This window comes from Hyperoodon ampullatus, assembly GCF_949752795.1.
Source record: "Hyperoodon ampullatus genome assembly, chromosome: 9".
In the NCBI taxonomy this organism is placed as follows: Eukaryota; Metazoa; Chordata; class Mammalia; order Artiodactyla; family Ziphiidae; genus Hyperoodon; species Hyperoodon ampullatus.
Genome location: NC_136922.1, coordinates 23,986,167 through 23,992,716, shown reverse-complemented (window position 1 = coordinate 23,992,716; position 6,550 = coordinate 23,986,167).

The following is a 6,550-nucleotide window of genomic DNA, read 5'->3' as shown; positions in this document are numbered from 1 at the left end:
CTTTAGATGTTCAAATTCATCTATGCTGTCCTTTCTGAGACTTCTCTGCTCCAGATTAAATTGCCTTATTTTGTCAACTCTTCCTCATATGACAAGCACGGCATGACAGGTGGAAAATGGAAGGCCAAATGGACCTTATAATTATGAGTAGTTTTCAGCTAAATTAAGCATGTGTAGGGTATTTGTTTCAGAAATGGCATTGCTTTTTTTCTGTGGTGTAGGTAAAAGTCTGTTTTGGGACCAGAACCCCATGTTTGATTCCATTGTCTGCCATTTATTAGCACTGTGACTTTGAGAAGTCACAACTTCTCTAAGTATCTGTGTCCTCAGAAGAAGTGATGTAACTTGTGAGAATGAAATGAAATTCCGTGTAAGTTGGGAGATGTGGCTAAAACACAAGGTGTGCAGGTCATAACACCACAACCTGATACCCACAACCTTTCCAAGTAGAACTGTACAGAGTTTGACACATATGCATATTTACAGACACACATGTGCACACACGTGCCTGCATAGACACACACCTTCACACAGTCACTTGCATACTCATGCACAATGCATGCACACACAAATACATGCACATGCTGGTGTGTGGAGTCTGTGTTGAAGTGGCCATGTTGACTCACCCTGAGCTCATATGAGGAAAGGACGCAACTTTAATCCCTAGGGAGGCTAGGAGCATGCAGGGCAACTTTGTAAGGGCCTAGTGTCCATCCTGTAGTCCATGGAGGCCCTCTGGTTTTGTCCCGTGAGTGGGATGGGAGGTCGGCAGTTCTAGCTGTGGGGTCCCGTCTCCTCCCCGTCTTGGCCACCCTGGCTTCTCTGTCTCACTCCGCTACCCACCTGCCCGTGGAGGGCCAGCAGCTTTGACAACGTCTCCTTCCATCTGGGTTAGACAAACTTCCTGACACTCTCGGGGGACACCTTCTCTCCGTGAGCATGCCGCTGCTGGCTATGTCCTCTAACTCAAGGGCGCTCACCGCGGACGGGGCCCCGTTCCACACCTGCCGTGCCCCCTGTGTCTCTAACGTCCGTGGGCCTTCTGGGCCCATGTAAAGAAGTGGCAGTGTGTCAAAGTCGTGTACTGGTAGCTTGGGGAGCACGGATTGTGTCCCAAAGTTCACGAGCTCTTTCTTCATGCCAAACACTGCACAGGCATCGCCTTGTTCAACCCTGATGACAGTCCTAAGAGGTGATGGCGAGTGGAGGGCTAGGAGAGAGGAGACGGCAGCAGAGGGCACGGGAGGGGGAGGGAGACCCCGGCGCGCCAGGCTCGTGCTGGTTGCCTTTAGGTGGCTTTCCGCGTCGAGGCGGGAGTCAGGGCTGTTGGAGAGGACTTGATGATGACCAAGAGGGCAAGGCAGGAGGAGGCCTCCCCTCTACAGCAGGCTGAGAAGTGGTGCTGATGGGGGGGGGACGGGGGGCAGGCCGGCGGGTGGGCTGTGACTCCTTTTCCGCCAGTTTCGAGTTCCAGTCCCAGAGGGAGGAGATTAAACGCCTGGAGGCCCAGGTGTGGATGGGAGTCTTACCTTACATACCTGTGACCCAGAAGCGAATGACAGGGGGCAGTGGGGGGGAGAGGTAAAAGAGGGCTCTGGAGGGAGGGGGTGGGCTGGATGGGGTTTGTCTTGGTGCTCAGGGAGCAAGCAGGGCAGGAGGGTCCCCGGGCTCCTGGTCAATCACCCACCGGGCAGCCTGGCCAGCAGGTGAGGGCGGCCAGCCTCTAGCATTGCTGTCTCCCAACCAGTGAGCACGTGATTAAAGACAAGTTCAGCACGCAACAAACACTTTTAAAAGTGCTTCTTCGAAAGAGTTATTATTTTTTCTAATTCTAAAGATAATACATGCAAATTAAAAAGCCTCAGAAAATACAGAAGAAGATCCCCTATAAACCTACTAACCAGAGATGATCTGTTATTAATATATGGTGTAGATACATTATGTATGTATATATTTTTCTTATGTGTGATTTATTTTTCTCTCTGCTTAGATTTCCTAGATGGTATTTTAAATTGTGTGACGCATGCCTAATGGAACATTTCCCACCTTAACCATGTTCAAGTGTAAGTTCAGGGGCATTAAGTACCTTCACATTGTTGTGTCAGCATCACCATCTACACACAGAACTTTCTCATCTTCCCAAACTGAAACTCATTAAACATGCTAAACATTAAACCTCCCCCAGCCCCTGACACTCACCCTTCTCCTTCCTGTCTCTATGAGTCTGACACTCCAGATATCTCATATAAGTGGAATCGTACAGTATTGGTCCCTTTGTGACAGGCTTATTTCACTTAGCATAATGTCCTCAAGATTCGTCTATCTTGGAATATGTGTCACAGTTTCCATCTTTTTAAAGGCTGGATAATATTCCATACACCTTATATATTTTTGACAAGCACTGGATCATTCTCCCTGTACTGTGTCTTCTTCTCACTTTTAAGTTGACTTGGCCAACTTCCAACCTATACCCCACAGCAAAGGCCTGATGAAAAGGTAGGGAGAGAAGTGACAGAAGAAGGAATAAAAAGACACACTGTGCTTTCATTTATTAAAGGCCCCCCACTCCATCCTGTCCCAGGCAAGCTGGCCCCGTGGCCCTAGGGAGCTGCCTGCTACTGCTCTTGGGCGACTCAGTTCAGCCACTAATAGCCACCCACTGGAGCCCGGATTGTCCCGAGGGTGGGTCAGTGGGAGATGAATCACTGCACTCAGGACTGGAAACCTTGTCCCCAGAGACGGAGCCTTTGCTGGTGCCTGGTGCCCCTGGCAGGAGCAGGGCATGGGCGGTTACGGTTGGGTCATTTATGGGGGTGATTGTTGAGCAGTCGCAGTCTGCTTGCCAGGAGCACTCCCGTGGGTCGGGGCCAGGGGCTCCCCACTGCTCTTTGTCCCGGACTCAGAGCTGCTGTGGCTTTTCGGGACCGAGGACATTGCCTCTTCTCTCTCTCTAGCTGGCTGTTTCTCAGGATGGGCCGCAGGGGCAGTTGGGGGAACATATTGTTGGCAATAGAGGAAGCCAGGCTGACTGGACTGGCCTCAGGGCCGGGCAGTTCTGTGTGCAGCATGGCATCTGTCCCTGGAATGGGTCCCCCAGCCCATGTCCTGGGCATTGCTACTAGGATCCTGGGGATGGGAAGGCCATAAGGAGAAAATGGGGAGGGCTGTGTCCCTGAGAACTCTGCAAGGCATCGGGATCAGGCCCCAACATGTCCACTGGGGTGGAGAAGTGGGCATTCTCTCCCCTGCAGGGAGCAGGCATGGTCTGGCACAGGCTTCAGCTGATCCCTATGTCCCCTGGAGATGCCCCAGAGAGGTGAGAGTGCCCGGCGGGACATACAGTGAAGGCAGCTCAGCTGCAGCCCTGGACCAGCTGGGAGGACTCCAGCCTGAATTTGTAAGGAAGAATGGAAGACACCCTGGCCAGGAATACTGTGTGTGTGTGTGTGTGTGTGTAGGGGTTAGATATTCTCTGGTGCCCCCGGCAGTAGAGTTAAGGACATGGAGTTTACTGCCTATGTAGCTTGATGTCTGGGAAGCTTGGGCTAGTCTCCCAGACAACTAGTAAAGTAGGTCTCCTGACGCCCACTTTGTTGCTTGGGGAACTGGAATCTAAGGAGGTAAATGACTTGCCCACGTTTGCAGGGCGAGTAAGAGGCAGAGCTAAGAGTTGTCCTCAAGGCTGTTTGCTCTGAGTCCACGCTCTTGTCACTGGAGCATGTCTGTACCTTTTTGGTACATCAACAGGTTCCTGAAAAAAGAGGCTCATTCTCAGTTCACTGGTTCTCAATTTCATTCATTAGCCAAAGTCTAGGGACCAGACCTGATAGGGACATGACCCGTTAGGGACACCTCAACATACTACACACAAAACAACTTCCTAAGATCTAAGTTTCATGTCACCTGCTAATTAGTGGTTTGAAATGCATTTATTACTAATACTTGGACAAGTCACACCTAGTGGTGTGACAACAGGGAATAACCCAGGTCCTGGAGCCAGGTGGATGTGAAGAGGGAATTTGTTTAATTTTAAACCCAGATCTGTGATTTTTGAGCATGTTATTTTAAAATTGTCCATCTCATTTTCACCACTCATAAAAAGGATACAACTCTACTTCCCATGTATTAATTATATGAATTCAAGTGTGTAAAAGTGCCTTGGCTCTAAATAGCTGTTCAACTCTTTTTGGATATCTCCCCCTTTCCTCGTCTCTCCTCTACTTGAAATATTTTCTAAACATGCAGAGTTTCCCCTCCCCCTTTCCACTACACATTCTACTGTCTCTTGCTCTGGGATGGTCCCAGGGAGGCCGGCTCCTGTCCTGAGGAGGTGGCCCAGTGGGAGGAGAAGTGCATCATAGGAACACCTCTGCTCTTGGTATGAGATGGTTAGGTCTGAGTCTGAGTTCTGCCACCACCCGAGGTGTGGGTGGTGCTGAGGAAGTAACTTGACATTTCTGACTAGATACGTAGAGTCTGTGGCCCTGGAAAATCTAAAGGCAACCAGAGGCCCCCCAGCAGATACAAGAATGAAAGTCCTCTCCATGCTACCCCTTCCAGGGGTTGAGGTCAGGCAGCTGCTGAATTACAAGACAGAGGTCCAAACTTAAGTCTTAAAGAGGAAGAAGACCAGCATAGAAGCCCAATTCTATAAGTGAGGTCAGCTGAGGAACAGGCTTGGGGTGTGGTGACTCAGGATCAAAGATGTGTGGGCACCCTAAGGCTGTGACTTGTCCTGACTCCCACAAGGGGAATATGGCTTTACTCTAAGCTCTTTGTAAGTTAGAGGATGTTCTTCTTGTTTCAATCAGGAATGAATAAACACCAGGATGAAACTCTGCTCATAAAAGGGAGAAAAGGGTATCTAGATTACAAAGAGAGGAGAGAAACTGTCTTACTTTACAGATGACATGATCTTGTATGTAGAATGTCTGAGGACATACACAAAAACAATTTCAGCACGTTCAGCCAGGTTGTAAGATACAGGATAAATGTACAAAAATAAATGGTATTTTTGTATTATCAGTGAACAATCCAAAATTGGATTTAAGAAAACAATTCCATTTACAATAACAAAAACACAAATAAAATATTCCTGAATAAATCTAACAGAAAATGCAAGACCTGTACATGAACACTGCAAAACATCATTGAAAGAAAGTAAAGGAGATCTAAATAAATGGAAAGACCTCTTGAGTTTGTGGATTAGAAAGCTTGATATTGTCAAGATGGCAAAACTTCCCCAATTGATCAACTCACTCAATACAATCCCTATTAAAATCATAGCTGCCTTTTTTCCCTTAGCATATACTGGCAAGCTAATCAAAGAGTTTATAGGGAAATGCAAGCAACCCAGAATAGCCAAACAATCTTAAAAAGAAAAAACAAAGTCAGATGACTCACTATTCTCAATTTTGAAACTTACTACAAAGGTACAGTGACCAAGACCGTTTGGTACTGACATAAGGAGAGACATATAGAGCAATGGAATAGATATGAGATTCCAAAAATAAACCTGTAAAATTGATTTTCGACAACAGTGACAATACAATTTAATGGAGGAAAAAAATAGTCTTCAACAAACGGTGCTGGGACGACCAGATATCATATACAAAATAATTAAGTTGAGGCTCTACTTCACACAAAAATTAACTCAAAATCGATCGAAGACCTAAATATAAGAGGTAAAGCTATAAAACTCTTAGAAGAAAACATAGGCATAAGTCTTAGTGACCTTGAATTAGGAAATGGTTTCTTAGATATGACACCAAAAGCACGAGCAGCAACAACAGTGCATACATCGGACTTCATCAAACTTAAAAACTTTTGTGCTTCAAAGGACACTGTCAAGAAGGGGAAAAGACAACTCACATAATGGGAGAAAATATCTGCAAATCATACATCTGATAAGGGGCTAGTGTCCAGGATATATAAAGAACCCTTAAAACACAACGATAAAGAGACAAATAGCCCAATTAAAAATGGGCAAAGGGTGCCAATGCAGGGGACACGGGTTCGAGCCCTGGCCCAGGAAGATCCAACATGCTGTGGAGCAAGTAAGCCTGTGCATCACAACTACGGAACCTGTGCTCTAGAGCCCGTGTGCCACAACTACTGAAGCCTGTGCGCCTGGAGCCCATGCTCTGCAACAAGAGAAGCCACTGCAAGGAGAAGCCCACATATCGCAGCAAAGGGTAGCCTAGAGAAAGCCCACGCGCAGCAACAAAGACCCAAGACAGCCAAAATAAATAAATAAATAAAATTAAACATCTTAAAAAAAAATGGGCGAAGGATTTGAAAAGCCATTTCTATAAAGAAGAAATTCTAATGACCCATAAACACATGAAAAGCTGCTCAACATCATTAGTCATTAAGAAAATGCAAATCTAAATTTCAGTGAGATACCACCACACATCCTCTAAGATGGCTAGAATAAAAAAGACAAATAATAACTAAGGTTTATGAGGACGTGGAGAAATTGCACCCTCATCAATTGCTGGTGGTAATGTAAAATGGTGCAGCCACTTTGGAAAGAAGTCTGGCAGATCCT